The 16,234-nt window shown below is 49.1% G+C and overlaps 1 protein-coding gene across 1 annotated transcript in view; it reads left to right on the forward strand.

The window, feature by feature from the left end:
- The window catches only part of usp2a (ubiquitin specific peptidase 2a), a 164,314-nt gene that overhangs the window by 11,325 nt on the left and 136,755 nt on the right, over positions 1 to 16,234 (forward strand). Inside the window, exon 2 of the mRNA XM_084332347.1 lies at positions 6,545 to 6,673. The gene's annotated coding sequence lies outside the window, so the exon portion shown is untranslated. The remainder of the gene's footprint in view (positions 1 to 6,544; positions 6,674 to 16,234) is intronic.

The following is a 16,234-nucleotide window of genomic DNA, read 5'->3' on the forward strand; positions in this document are numbered from 1 at the left end:
AGAGACAGTTTGGGGGTGAGACCAGAGACCAGAGACAGTTTGGGGGTGAGACCAGAGACTGTTTGGGGGTGAGACCAGAGACAGTTTGGGGGTGAGACCAGAGACTGCTTGGGGGTGAGACCAGAGACCGTTTGGGGGTGAGACCAGAGACAGTTTGGGGGTGAGACCAGAGACTGTTTGGGAGTGAGACCAGAGACTGTTTGGGGGTGAGACCAGAGACAGTTTGGGGGTGAGACCAGAGACAGTTTGGGGGTGAGACCAGAGACCAGAGACTGTTTGGGGGTGAGACCAGAGACAGTTTGGGGGTGAGACCAGAGTCTGTTTGGGGGTGAGACCAGAGTCTGTTTGGGGGTGAGACCAGAGACCAGAGACAGTTTGGGGGTGAGACCAGAGACTGTTTGGGGGTGAGACCAGAGACAGTTTGGGGGTGAGACCAGAGACAGTTTGGGGGTGAGACCAGAGACCAGAGACTGTTTGGGGGTGAGACCAGAGACGGTTTGGGGGTGAGACCAGAGACTGTTTGGGGGTGAGACCAGAGACTGTTTGGGGGTGAGACCAGAGACTGTTTGGGGGTGAGACCAGAGACAGTTTGGGGGTGAGACCAGAGACTGCTTGGGGGTGAGACCAGAGACAGTTTGGGGGTGAGACCAGAGACTGCTTGGGGGTGAGACCAGAGACAGTTTGGGGGTGAGACCAGAGACAGTTTGGGGGTGAGACCAGAGACTGTTTGGGGGTGAGACCAGAGACAGTTTGGGGGTGAGACCAGAGACTGTTTGGGGGTGAGACCAGAGACAGTTTGGGGGTGAGACCAGAGACCAGAGACTGTTTGGGGGTGAGACCAGAGACAGTTTGGGGGTGAGACCAGAGACTGTTTGGGGGTGAGACCAGAGACAGTTTGGGGGTGAGACCAGAGACAGTTTGGGGGTGAGACCAGAGACAGTTTGGGGGTGAGACCAGAGACCAGAGACAGTTTGGGGGTGAGACCAGAGACAGTTTGGGGGTGAGACCAGAGACAGTTTGGGGGTGAGACCAGAGACAGTTTGGGGGTGAGACCAGAGACAGTTTGGGGGTGAGACCAGAGACCAGAGACAGTTTGGGGGTGAGACCAGAGACTGTTTGGGGGTGAGACCAGAGACCAGAGACAGTTTGGGGGTGAGACCAGAGACTGTTTGGGGGTGAGACCAGAGACAGTTGGGGGTGAGACCAGAGACTGCTTGGGGGTGAGACCAGAGACTGTTTGGGGGTGAGACCAGAGACAGTTTGGGGGTGAGACCAGAGACAGTTTGGGGGTGAGACCAGAGACAGTTTGGGGGTGAGACCAGAGACTGTTTGGGGGTGAGACCAGAGACAGTTTGGGGGTGAGACCAGAGACAGTTTGGGGGTGAGACCAGAGACAGTTTGGGGGTGAGACCAGAGACAGTTTGGGGGTGAGACCAGAGACAGTTTGGGGGTGAGACCAGAGACAGTTTGGGGGTGAGACCAGAGACCAGAGACTGTTTGGGGGTGAGACCAGAGACTGTTTGGGGGTGAGACCAGAGACAGTTTGGGGGTGAGACCAGAGACAGTTTGGGGGTGAGACCAGAGACTGTTTGGGGGTGAGACCAGAGACAGTTTGGGGGTGAGACCAGAGACAGTTTGGGGGTGAGACCAGAGACAGTTTGGGGGTGAGACCAGAGACAGTTTGGGGGTGAGACCAGAGACAGTTTGGGGGTGAGACCAGAGACTGTTTGGGGGTGAGACCAGAGACAGTTTGGGGGTGAGACCAGAGACAGTTTGGGGGTGAGACCAGAGACAGTTTGGGGGTGAGACCAGAGACCAGAGACAGTTTGGGGGTGAGACCAGAGACAGTTTGGGGGTGAGACCAGAGACAGTTTGGGGGTGAGACCAGAGACAGTTTGGGGGTGAGACCAGAGACTGTTTGGGGGTGAGACCAGAGACAGTTTGGGGGTGAGACCAGAGACAGTTTGGGGGTGAGACCAGAGACTGTTTGGGGGTGAGACCAGAGACAGTTTGGGGGTGAGACCAGAGACCAGAGACAGTTTGGGGGTGAGACCAGAGACAGTTTGGGGGTGAGACCAGAGACAGTTTGGGGGTGAGACCAGAGACAGTTTGGGGGTGAGACCAGAGACAGTTTGGGGGTGAGACCAGAGACAGTTTGGGGGTGAGACCAGAGACTGTTTGGGGGTGAGACCAGAGACAGTTTGGGGGTGAGACCAGAGACAGTTGGGGGTGAGACCAGAGACTGCTTGGGGGTGAGACCAGAGACTGTTTGGGGGTGAGACCAGAGACAGTTTGGGGGTGAGACCAGAGACAGTTTGGGGGTGAGACCAGAGACAGTTTGGGGGTGAGACCAGAGACTGTTTGGGGGTGAGACCAGAGACAGTTTGGGGGTGAGACCAGAGACAGTTTGGGGGTGAGACCAGAGACAGTTTGGGGGTGAGACCAGAGACAGTTTGGGGGTGAGACCAGAGACAGTTTGGGGGTGAGACCAGAGACAGTTTGGGGGTGAGACCAGAGACCAGAGACTGTTTGGGGGTGAGACCAGAGACTGTTTGGGGGTGAGACCAGAGACAGTTTGGGGGTGAGACCAGAGACAGTTTGGGGGTGAGACCAGAGACTGTTTGGGGGTGAGACCAGAGACCGTTTGGGGGTGAGACCAGAGACAGTTTGGGGGTGAGACCAGAGACAGTTTGGGGGTGAGACCAGAGACTGTTTGGGGGTGAGACCAGAGACAGTTTGGGGGTGAGACCAGAGACAGTTTGGGGGTGAGACCAGAGACTGTTTGGGGGTGAGACCAGAGACAGTTTGGGGGTGAGACCAGAGACCAGAGACAGTTTGGGGGTGAGACCAGAGACAGTTTGGGGGTGAGACCAGAGACAGTTTGGGGGTGAGACCAGAGACAGTTTGGGGGTGAGACCAGAGACAGTTTGGGGGTGAGACCAGAGACAGTTTGGGGGTGAGACCAGAGACAGTTTGGGGGTGAGACCAGAGACTGTTTGGGGGTGAGACCAGAGACAGTTTGGGGGTGAGACCAGAGACAGTTTGGGGGTGAGACCAGAGACTGTTTGGGGGTGAGACCAGAGACAGTTTGGGGGTGAGACCAGAGACCAGAGACTGTTTGGGGGTGAGACCAGAGACTGTACCACCCAGGGTTTGGAAAGTTGCTGTTTGATTGTAAAGATATGTTGGTTGTAACGTTGCTCAGTAGCTTAAAGGAAAACTCCAACATTTTGGGAAATTAGCTCATTTAACATCTTCCCTGGAGTTAGACAAGAAGATACATACCTCTTTTGTCTCTGTGCGTGCATTTAGCTTTGGGAACAGTCGCTCCGTTAGCGTAGCTTAGCTTCATCACTGGAAGTGGGGGGGGGGCCGGAGCCTGACGTTCCCTTACACTGTATACAGTCACCAAATACACTCCAAATACAACTCCAAAACGTTCATGTAAACATGTTGTGACCTGTGTATTCACCACGTGGAGAAATACAAAATAATTGAATTAGACAATTACGTTTTATAAGCTAATATACTTGGAATTTTTTTTTGCCTAACCACTCTGGGCGCAGTGATTTCAGTGCTACCTGCTAACGTCGAGGGGGCGGGCACTGAGACTGCCGGTGTCTGGCCAGTGTTTACATTTTCATTTCATTCAAAGCATCCGAACCGATTGAACCATGAAGGACTGGTTCTGGCCGAACCGTTCGAAATGTCAATGGTACTCACAGTTGCACAAGGGTTTCGAACAGAGATAGTCAAGTCAAGTCAAGTCAAGAGTTTTAATTGTCACGGCATACAGGTATACAATGAAATGCGGCTGGTCTTGCCCGCGACGATGTGCAATACAGTGGTACAACATATAATAGAATCCAATAAAAAAACAGTGGTACAACATATAATAGAATCCAATAAAAACAACAGTGCAATAAACAGGTAACATGGTGTGACATCTCGGTATCTGTACATAGTATTTACAGAGCATATAGGACATGCTAGGATACGGGATGGTTTGAAAGCTCGGCGTTGCTAATAAACATTTTTTATAATTTTTCATAAAAGTAAACAATCGTCATAATAATCACTGAAAACTCACCGCCGTCCCTCTTTCACTTTCTCCTCGCCTTGCTATGCCGATGGATGGGATAGCTGTATCCTTCAGATAACGTCGCGTTGTATTTCGGTATTTCAGTAGACTTGTGTCGCGAAAGTCCTCATTTACAAAATGTTCTGAGCAAACGACTCCTTTTTTAATTATTTCAATCGGTGTGTTGAGATCCATGTTCAGAGCAAGTAGCCATGTCTTCATCCTTTCCGGATCTTTTGGAATTTTATGAAAATAAAAGGGATCACCTGGCCTACCTTCTAGATGATCACAACCATTTACAAAACAGTAATGCACCATGATTATAAAGTTGAGATATCAGAGCGAGCAGGTAGCGATAGCTTCAATTCAATCGGTTCGGATGCTTTGAATGAAATGAAAATGTAAACACTGGCCAGACACCGGCAGTCTCAGTGCCCGCCCCTCTCGACGTTAGCAGGTAGCACTGAAATCACTGCGCCCAGAGGAGTGGTTAGGCAAAAAATAGTTCAGAGTATATTTGCTTATAAAATGTAATTGTCTAATTCAATAATTTTTTATTTCTCCACGTGGTGAATACACAGGTCACAACATGTTTACATGAACGTTTTGGAGTTGTATTTGGAGTGTATTTCGTGACTGTATACAGTGTAAGGGAACGTCAGGCTCCGGCCCCCCCCCACTTCCAGTGATGAAGCTAAGCTACGCTAACGGAGCGACTGTTCCCAAAGCTAAATGCACGCACAGAGACAAAAAAGGTATGTATCTTCTTGTCTAACTCCAGGGAAGATGTTAAATAAGCTAATTTCCCAAAATGTTGGAGTTTTCCTTTAAGGAGCCGGATACAGGGAGGATGATGCAATCATACATTTTTTATAGCTGAACATGAAATGAGAAGTTGTTGACCGGCCCGCCCGCCCACTCGGCCTTCTTCACGCGGAGCCAGTGTTCTGTAAAGTGGAGCAGGTGACGTCGTGTGAGAGACGCACAACATGGAGCCCTAGACAGGCTGGCTTTGCTTAACCCTTTCACTGCCACACGACAGAAGGTTAACCCTTTCACTGCCACACGACAGAAGGTTAACCCTCACACAACCGACGGCGATGCTCCATCAGCATCATTAGCTCCGCGGTTGTGTGATAGTACAGGGCTAACCTTCTGTTGTGTCACAGTGAAAGGGTTAACCTTCTGTCGTGTGGCAGTGAAAGGGTTAATGCGTCTGTTGTTGTTGTTGTTGTTGCCTACTGTATATTATGTGTATCATAATATGAGCAACATTTTCTTTTTGCACCACTGTACATTATTTATATTTATTATTTATTTATTTATTATGATCAGCACTATACTCAGTAGTACTAATTTATATTATTGTTGTTACGTCTGGTACTCTAGCGAGTGCCAGCACTTAAACCAGTGTTCTGACTATTGTTTACTCAGTTTAATCACCTGTACAACTTTGTATTACTATCTTCTTTTGGTTGTACTGTACTTGTGCTGTATAATGACAATAAACTTGAATCTTATCTAATTTTAGGCTCTTTCTAGAATCAATAGGCTGTGGGGGTCCTGACCTACTGTGGGGGTCCTGACCTACTGTGGGGGTCCTGACCTACTCCACCCTCTAACTGTGGGGGTCCTGACCTACTCCACCCTCTAACTGTGGGGGTCCTGACCTCTAACTGTGGGGGTCCTGACCTCTAACTGTGGGGGTCCTGACCTACTCCACCCTCTAACTGTGGGGGTCCTGACCTACTCCACCCTCTAACTGTGGGGGTCCTGACCTACTCCACCCTCTAACTGTGGGGGTCCTGACCTCTAACTGTGGGGGTCCTGACCTACTCCACCCTCTAACTGTGGGGGTCCTGACCTACTCCACCCTCTAACTGTGGGGGGGGGGTCCTGACCTACTCCACCCTCTAACTGTGGGGGTCCTGACCTACTCCACTCTAACTGTGGGGGTCCTGACCTACTCCACCCTCTAACTGTGGGGGTCCTGACCTACTCCACTCTAACTGTGGGGGTCCTGACCTACTCCACCCTCTAACTGTGGGGGGGGGGGGGTCCTGACCTACTCCACCCTCTAACTGTGGGGGTCCTGACCTACTCCACCCTCTAACTGTGGGGGTCCTGACCTACTCCACCCTCTAACTGTGGGGGTCCTGACCTACTCCACCCTCTAACTGTGGGGGTCCTGACCTACTCCACCCTCTAACTGTGGGGGTCCTGACCTACTCCACCCTCTAACTGTGGGGGTCCTGACCTACTCCACCCTCTAACTGTGGGGGTCCTGACCTACTCCACCCTCTAACTGTGGGGGTCCTGACCTACTCCACCCTCTAACTAAGAGTCACCAAGTTATTGTCTGATTGATAGTGGATGCTGTTCTTACCGCTGTTTTCTCGACCAGACTTACATGTTTGGGTGATGATGGGTGATTCAATATGTTCTGTGTCTGTGTGTCCTCAGGTGTGATCAGTGACTGAGCCTCTTGGTTTGGTTGTGGGGGTAGCTACTGTACATAGCTACTGTACAATGAGCTGCCCCCGCTGTATCGCTCTCTGCGGGGACTGAGAGACACGCCTACATATATAGCAGGTAAGAGCTTAAAACAAGCACACACACACACACACACACACACACACACACACACACACACACATATAGAGGTGAGATCCATCACTTACCTAAGGGCTGATAATAATAATAATAATTCAATTTATTTATATCGCGCTTCTCAAGGACCTGGAGTTGCTGACAGTAGGCAGAGGAACAAAGTAAAACAAAGAATCAAAAAGGAACATGAGACCACGGGGGAAACAGGGGAACGCAGCATGAGATAACACAGAAACATAGAGCGACAGGAACACACATCAATCATGTTGGTGGGGGGGGGGGGGGGGGTGTTATGGGTGGGGGGGGTTGAAGGCTAGGGAGAACAGGTGGGTTTTGAGGCGAACTTTGAAGGTGGAGAGTGTGGGGGAGTCTCTGATGGACTGAGGGAGGGAGTTCCAGAGTCATGATGAAGGTGGAGAGTGTGGGGGAGTCTCTGATGGACTGAGGGAGGGAGTTCCAGAGTCATGATGAAGGTGGAGAGTGGGGGGGAGTCTCTGATGGACTGAGGGAGGGAGTTCCAGAGTCATGATGAAGGTGGAGAGTGTGGGGGAGTCTCTGATGGACTGAGGGAGGGAGTTCCAGAGTCATGATGAAGGTGGAGAGTGTGGGGGAGTCTCTGATGGACTGAGGGAGGGAGTTCCAGAGTCATGATGAAGGTGGAGAGTGTGGGGGAGTCTCTGATGGACTGAGGGAGGGAGTTCCAGAGTCATGATGAAGGTGGAGAGTGTGGGGGAGTCTCTGATGGACTGAGGGAGGGAGTTCCAGAGTCATGATGAAGGTGGAGAGTGAGGGGGAGTCTCTGATGGACTGAGGGAGGGAGTTCCAGAGTCATGATGAAGGTGGAGAGTGAGGGGGAGTCTCTGATGGACTGAGGGAGGGAGTTCCAGAGTCATGATGAAGGTGGAGAGTGAGGGGGAGTCTCTGATGGACTGAGGGAGGGAGTTCCAGAGTCATGATGAAGGTGGAGAGTGAGGGGGAGTCTCTGATGGACTGAGGGAGGGAGTTCCAGAGTCATGATGAAGGTGGAGAGTGTGGGGGAGTCTCTGATGGTGTGAGGGAGGGAGTTCCAGAGTCATGATGAAGGTGGAGAGTGAGGGGGAGTCTCTGATGGACTGAGGGAGGGAGTTCCAGAGTCATGATGAAGGTGGAGAGTGTGGGGGCGGCCAGAAGATGCAGAGCGTAGGGGTCTTGAGGGTGTGTAGTTAGAGACCATTGACTGGAGGTAGGCGGGAGCGGCTCCCTTTGCCGCACGGAGCCAGTGCAGCTCTCTAAGAAGTGGGGTGACATGGGCCGACTTCGGTAGGTTTGAGATCAGGCGGGCCGCTGCGTTCTGAATGAGTTGAAGAGGCTTGGTGGCAGTGGCCGGGAGGCCAGCTAGCAGTGCGTTGCAGTAGTCGAGGCGGGAGATGACTGTTGATTGGACGAGGAGTTGGGTGGCTTCTTTTGTCAGGAAGGGGCGGATCCTTCTGACGTTGCTCAGGAGGAATCTGCAGGTTCTGGTTGTGGCTGCGATGTGAGCAGAGAAGTTCAACTGGTCGTCGAGGACGACACCAAGGTTCTTGGCGGTCGGGGACGCGGTCACAGCTGCATTCTCGACTGTGATGGAGAGGTCGGTCAGGGGGGAGGATTTGGCCGGCAGGTGGAGCAATTCTGTTTTGCTTAGGTTTAGGCCATGGTTAGACTAGTGTTTTTGTGGTCGTTTTTTGAATACGTTTGAATACGTTTGCTGTCCCTTTTACATAGAAATGCCGTTTTTGCCGGATATGTTGTGGCCTTACTGAAAACGCTAAATTGTGTTTCCGTTTTGGAGTAGCGCCAAAAACTCGCCGACAACATGTGTGTAATCTGTGCGGAGCCGTTTTTGCTCAACGCCCATGCGCAGTAGACTGTCAGACTGCAGTGTAACCTACAGCCCGCGCGCAGCACCATGTATATCCCTCCTGTCTGGCTGTCTGTCTCGAGCCAGGAGCAGCACCGAGCAGCGGCCGAGGAGCAGCCCACGCGCAGCACCGTGTATCTCTCCAGTCTGGGCTGTCTGTCTGTCTGTCTCGAGCAGCACCGAGCAGCAGAGCCCCCCATGCCCCGCGCGCCTCATCTCTCCTGCCTCGAGCAATGCCATAACGTTATTTCGCGAGCGACTGTACATTGTAACATTAACACAGCGCACCCTAACTGCTTGTGTATTCTAGCAGTGTTTTAGAGGTTATTTTGTACAGTACCTTTATCTGCACTGAAACATACATTTCTACAGTACCTGCAGTTGTTGGTAGATAACCGTGATTATGTTTATTTATTTATCTATCCATCACTTACCTAAGGGCTGATAATAATAATAATAATTCAATTTATTTATATCGCGCTTCTCAAGGACCTGGAGTTGCTGACAGTAGGCAGAGGAACAAAGTAAAACAAAGAATCAAAAAGGAACATGAGACCACGGGGGAAACAGGGGAACGCAGCATGAGATAACACAGAAACATAGAGCGACAGGAACACACATCAATCATGTTGGTGGGGGGGGGGGGGGGGGGTGTTATGGGTGGGGGGGGTTGAAGGCTAGGGAGAACAGGTGGGTTTTGAGGCGAACTTTGAAGGTGGAGAGTGTGGGGGAGTCTCTGATGGACTGAGGGAGGGAGTTCCAGAGTCATGATGAAGGTGGAGAGTGTGGGGGAGTCTCTGATGGACTGAGGGAGGGAGTTCCAGAGTCATGATGAAGGTGGAGAGTGGGGGGGAGTCTCTGATGGACTGAGGGAGGGAGTTCCAGAGTCATGATGAAGGTGGAGAGTGTGGGGGAGTCTCTGATGGACTGAGGGAGGGAGTTCCAGAGTCATGATGAAGGTGGAGAGTGTGGGGGAGTCTCTGATGGACTGAGGGAGGGAGTTCCAGAGTCATGATGAAGGTGGAGAGTGTGGGGGAGTCTCTGATGGACTGAGGGAGGGAGTTCCAGAGTCATGATGAAGGTGGAGAGTGAGGGGGAGTCTCTGATGGACTGAGGGAGGGAGTTCCAGAGTCATGATGAAGGTGGAGAGTGAGGGGGAGTCTCTGATGGACTGAGGGAGGGAGTTCCAGAGTCATGATGAAGGTGGAGAGTGAGGGGGAGTCTCTGATGGACTGAGGGAGGGAGTTCCAGAGTCATGATGAAGGTGGAGAGTGTGGGGGAGTCTCTGATGGTGTGAGGGAGGGAGTTCCAGAGTCATGATGAAGGTGGAGAGTGAGGGGGAGTCTCTGATGGACTGAGGGAGGGAGTTCCAGAGTCATGATGAAGGTGGAGAGTGTGGGGGCGGCCAGAAGATGCAGAGCGTAGGGGTCTTGAGGGTGTGTAGTTAGAGACCATTGACTGGAGGTAGGCGGGAGCGGCTCCCTTTGCCGCACGGAGCCAGTGCAGCTCTCTAAGAAGTGGGGTGACATGGGCCGACTTCGGTAGGTTTGAGATCAGGCGGGCCGCTGCGTTCTGAATGAGTTGAAGAGGCTTGGTGGCAGTGGCCGGGAGGCCAGCTAGCAGTGCGTTGCAGTAGTCGAGGCGGGAGATGACTGTTGATTGGACGAGGAGTTGGGTGGCTTCTTTTGTCAGGAAGGGGCGGATCCTTCTGACGTTGCTCAGGAGGAATCTGCAGGTTCTGGTTGTGGCTGCGATGTGAGCAGAGAAGTTCAACTGGTCGTCGAGGACGACACCAAGGTTCTTGGCGGTCGGGGACGCGGTCACAGCTGCATTCTCGACTGTGATGGAGAGGTCGGTCAGGGGGGAGGATTTAGCCGGCAGGTGGAGCAATTCTGTTTTGCTTAGGTTTAGGCCATGGTTAGACTAGTGTTTTTGTGGTCGTTTTTTGAATACGTTTGAATACGTTTGCTGTCCCTTTTACATAGAAATGCCGTTTTTGCCGGATATGTTGTGGCCTTACTGAAAACGCTAAATTGTGTTTCCGTTTTGGAGTAGCGCCAAAAACTCGCCGACAACATGTGTGTAATCTGTGCGGAGCCGTTTTTGCTCAACGCCCATGCGCAGTAGACTGTCAGACTGCAGTGTAACCTACAGCCCGCGCGCAGCACCATGTATATCCCTCCTGTCTGGCTGTCTGTCTCGAGCCAGGAGCAGCACCGAGCAGCGGCCGAGGAGCAGCCCACGCGCAGCACCGTGTATCTCTCCAGTCTGGGCTGTCTGTCTGTCTGTCTCGAGCAGCACCGAGCAGCAGAGCCCCCCATGCCCCGCGCGCCTCATCTCTCCTGCCTCGAGCAATGCCATAACGTTATTTCGCGAGCGACTGTACATTGTAACATTAACACAGCGCACCCTAACTGCTTGTGTATTCTAGCAGTGTTTTAGAGGTTATTTTGTACAGTACCTTTATCTGCACTGAAACATACATTTCTACAGTACCTGCAGTTGTTGGTAGATAACCGTGATTATGTTTATTTATTTATCTATCTCTCTGTGAGCAAAACCTATTAATATTACATATGTGTTGGCGGAATCGCGTCAATGTTTGTTATGAATAAAACGCCCGAAGGTTACAAAGTAGCCTACAGTTGACAGCTGGGCTGTGTTAATGTTACAATGTACAGTCCCGCGAAATAACGTTATGAATGCGCGAAATAACATAACATTACAAAGTACAGTTGACAGCTGGGCTGTGTTAACGTTACAATGTACAGTCGCACGAAATAATGTTATGAATGCCGGAAAACATTTGTGATGTCACAGTATGATGTCATAATCAAACATTCTAGAACATTTGTGTATCTATTCAACAATTCTCTCACAGCTGAGTGTGGATGACAGCGGGGACGAGGGAGAGTAACTACCTCCCCGCGCATGCTCAGTGCTGAATTCGAGACGAGATCCGTTGTGGTCTGACCAAGCCTTGTTCTGACAAAACGAAAGCGCTCAAGGTGCAAAACGAATGTCTAACTCGGCAGCGAAACTCGGCTGCGAAACTCACCTGAAAAACTAAACGAAAAACAGCCTAGGTGTAACTCCAGCCTTAGTTTGAGGTGGTTGGTCGTCATCCAGGCGGAGATGTCGGACAGACAGGCCGAGATCCGCTCAGAGATGTGGATATCTGAGGGAGGGAAGGAGAGGAAGAGTTGAGTATCATCGGCATAACAATGGTAGGAGAAGCCATGAGACGTGATAATGTTACCCAGTGATTTAGTGTAGAGGGAGAAGAGAAGGGGTCCTAGGACCGAGCCCTGGGGGACACCAGTCTGCAGCGGGCGGGTGGCCGACAGGGTCCCTCTCCATGACACTTGGTAGGAGCGGTCATTGAGGTATGATGTCAGCCATGTCAGCGCAGAGCCAGCCACTCCCATTCCTGCGAGGGCCGCGAGGAGGATTTGATGGTTGACTGTGTCGAAGGCTGCAGATAGATCTAGGAGAATCAGGACAGAGGAGAGGCCTTTCGCTTTTGCTAAGTGAAGTGCCTCTGTGACCGCAATGAGGGCCGTTTCTGTGGAGTGGCCAGTCCGGAAGCCAGACTGATTAGAGTCTAGGAGGTCATTCTGTAAGAGATAAGCAGTAAGTTGGTTGGATACAGCACGTTCAAGTGTTTTAGAAAGGAAGGAGAGAAGAGAGACATGACGATAGTTGCCTATGACGGTGGGGTTCAGGGTTGGTTTTTTTATGAGGGGCGTGACTCTGGCTTGTTTTAGGGAGGTGGGGACCACCCCCGAGTTGAGTGAGGAGTTGATGGTTGCAGTTAGGAATGGGAGGATGTCTGGTGCTATGGTCTGGAGGAGTGGGGAGGGTAGCTGGTCCAGCTGGCATGTAGTCGGACGGTTCGGCGTTACCAGTGTCAGGGCCTCTGCTGCTGTAATGTAGTGGTACCGGTTAGTTTACATGTAGTGTCTTTGTCACAGTTACAACACCCTGAAGAAGGCCATGTGTAGGCCGAAACATGTCGGTATTTTAAAATGTTCTAAATAATGTAAGCCAATTAATAAAGGCATTTTTAAAATTGTAGAGCTGCCTTGGATCTCAACTTTTCTTCTATGTAGTGGTACCAGTTAGTTTACATGTAGTGGTACCGGTTAGTTTACATGTAGTGGTACCAGTTAGTTTACATGTAGTGGTACCGGTTAGTTTACATGTAGTGTTACCAGTTAGTTTACATGTAGTGGTACCAGTTAGTTTACATGTAGTGGTACCAGTTAGTTTACATGTAGTGGTACCAGTTAGTTTACATGTAGTGGTACCAGTTGGTTTAAGTGATGATACACAATGTTTTCCCCACATTGTAACAAGTGCCATTTGAAAAAGTCAAGCCTGTCTCAAAATGTCAAGGTACCACACGTGTCAACCTCAGACATTACCTGCTTTGGGAACACCATCCGTTTTCAAGCTCATTAATAATAATTGCAAACATCACAACTTACGTCTCTTGAAGACTATGGACACAGAAAAAAATTGCCATCAATCTTGGAAACCCATTGTTTTTTTAATATTCTATTTATGGATAATCCATACATGGAACATTTGAAAAAGGATGTGTTTCTGAGATTGCATTGAAATAGTTTGTCCACAGTATGATTTAGTGAGATTGTTTTTAGGCCATTTCTAAAGTGAAAGCAAATAGCTGATGTCACTGCAGCCACCGAGGCAGCCTGTATGTGTTGTTGATGGTTCATGAACTCACACAGAGTTAAGTGCTGCTGGCAGGAATTACTAGAAAGTGAAGAAATTCCTACAGTGGATGATTGGATTGATATTATTTATGATATTTTTAAGGTGGAAAGAATTACATTTTCTTTTAGACCGCAACAGGACAAGTTTTGGAAGAAATGGGAAAGATGGATAGTGTACATTACACTGGTACGCTCCATATTTGTTTAATGTATATTGCTGCGTCCTTTTGATTTAATTGTTAAGTAAACCTTGTGTAAAGGGAGTTGAGTGTCAGGAAGATGCACCCCAACATATTAATTTGTTATTTTTTGTTATTTTATTTGTTATTTACAAGTATAGGTTGTTATTGACTGTATTGGTCCTCATTTGTGTACTTGTACTTCTGCACTTTAACTCAGATTCAGTAACCCTGGATGCAAATTGTACTACAGAAGGCCTGGATAAATTAATGTGAAGTTATGACATTGTTTGTATGGACCCCGGAGAAAATCAATAAAAAGAGAATAAAAAAAAGGCGGGGGGGGGGATGACAAAGTGAAATATGTTTCATCTGCTGGCTGCTCCACCATGTTAGACACCTTGCTGTATGCATGTGTCACTGACATAGCAGAGGTTGATGGCTGTTTGAAATAGTAATGACATATAATTGAGCAAATGATGGACTCAATGAATAAATAATTAAGCTGCTTAACTATAGAGGTTGGAGCCAATGTAGCCACATCTTCTGTTCTGCACATCTTCTGTTCACATCTTCTGTTCACATCTTCTGTTCACATCTTCTGTTCACATCTTCTGTTCACATCTTCTGTTCTCATCTTCTGTTCACATCTTCTGTTCACATCTTCTGTTCACATCTTCTGTTCACATCTTCTGTTCTGCACATCCAATGTACAGTAAATTACCAAGTATGGTCTTGTCAATAATCTAATGTACAGTGTTGTTTGTACAGTTGTACAGTGTCCCCCACCCACCCCTCCTACCCAACCCCCCCCCCCCCCCCACCCAACCACCTCCAATGTACAGTCCCCCCCCACCCCCACCTACCCAATCCAATGTACAGTTTCTACGCCTAATGTATATACTCCTTTCTTTCTGGACTCTTTTTGTATCACAAACAGTACTGTAATTGCAAATCTGGTATGTCATAAATGTATAGATGTAGCAGTACTGTATCTGTATGTCATGTATGTCATATATGTTACGATGAATTAAAAATGGGGGACCCTGATGTAAACAAGACGAAAGTCTTTCTCTGGTCTGCATCCCCTTAACAATTGTATGTATTGAGCTGTACTGTACTGTACCCATTCTGCAATCTGTTAATAAAGTTTTCATTCATTCATTCATTCACATCTTCTGTTCTCATCTTCTGTTCACATCTTCTGTTCACATCTTCTGTTCTCATCTTCTGTTCACATCTTCTGTTCACATCTTCTGTTCACATCTTCTGTTCTCATCTTCTGTTCACATCTTCTGTTCACATCTTCTGTTCTCATCTTCTGTTCACATCTTCTGTTCACATCTTCTGTTCTCATCTTCTGTTCTGCACATCTTCTGTTCACATCTTCTGTTCACATCTTCTGTTCACGTCTTCTGTTCTACCTTTAGTGTTACCTTTAGTGTGTTACCTTTAATGTGTTACCTTTAGTGTGTTACCTTTAGTGTGTTACCTTTGATGAGCCTGACTGCTCAGAGACTCAGCCTGTAGGGTTATGGTTAGCTGTAACTGTAACTAGGGTTATGGTTAGCTGTAACTGTAACTAGGGTTATGGTTAGCTGTAACTAGGGTTAGGGTTATGGTTAGCTGTAACTGTAACTAGGGTTATGGTTAGCTGTAATTAGGGTTATGGTTAGCTGTAACTGTAACTAGGGTTATGGTTAGCTGTAACTGTAACTAGGGTTATGGTTAGCTCAAAAAACTGAGCGCCCTCCAACCAAACAAGGCCACTGGCCATGACAACATCCCCTCCAAATTCCTCAGAGACTCAGCAGCAGCCATCACCCCAGTCATCACACACATAATAAACCTCTCCATAAAACAGGGACACGTCCCCAAGGACTTCAAAATTGCGAGAGTAACACCCCTGCACAAAAAGGGCAGCAAATTAGACCCGGGTAACTACCGCCCTGTTTCTATCCTTACATCCATCTCGAAAGTCATGGAAAAAATAGTATACGAACAGATCGAAAAGTACCTCGCGGAAAAAAATCTAATCTACGAATTCCAATCTGGCTTCAGAACATCCCACTCCACTGACACATGCCTTCTCTACTTGAACGACCACATCAAACAAGAGGTGGACGCGGGCAAATACTGCGGCATGGTCATGCTGGACCTACAAAAGGCCTTCGACACTGTCAATCACACCATTCTGATTGACAAGCTAAAAGCAATTGGTTTTGATAGTTTATCAGTGAGCTGGATACAATCCTACCTGGAGGGGAGGGAACAGATGGTGGAAGTAAACGGTACCCTATCCCCCCCCTCACAGTGAGCTGTGGTGTTCCACAAGGAAGCATACTAGGACCGCTACTATTCCTAATTTATGCAAATGACATGTCATCAGCTTGTGACTGCAACTTGTTCCTGTTTGCGGACGACTCAGCCCTGCTGGTCTCTGACAAGAACAAGTTACAGGTTGAAAAAGCCCTCAGCTCGGAACTAGGCAAAATCTGCATATGGCTCGCCGACAACAAACTATCATTACACATGGGCAAAACAAAGTCCATTCTCTTCGGTTCAAATAACAAACTCAGCAAGACCGACGGCTTCTCGGTTACAGTGGGTGACAATATTATCACAAGGAAAGATGAAATTACCTACCTGGGTTCCATCCTAGAGGCTAATCTTTCCTGTGACAAAATGGCATCCAATGTAATAAAAAAAGTCAACCAACGAACGCGATTCTTGTACCGGATCTCCT

The sequence above is a fragment of the Notolepis coatsorum genome (assembly GCF_963971535.1).
Source record: "Notolepis coatsorum genome assembly, chromosome: 1".
Lineage (NCBI taxonomy): Eukaryota > Metazoa > Chordata > Actinopteri > Aulopiformes > Paralepididae > Notolepis > Notolepis coatsorum.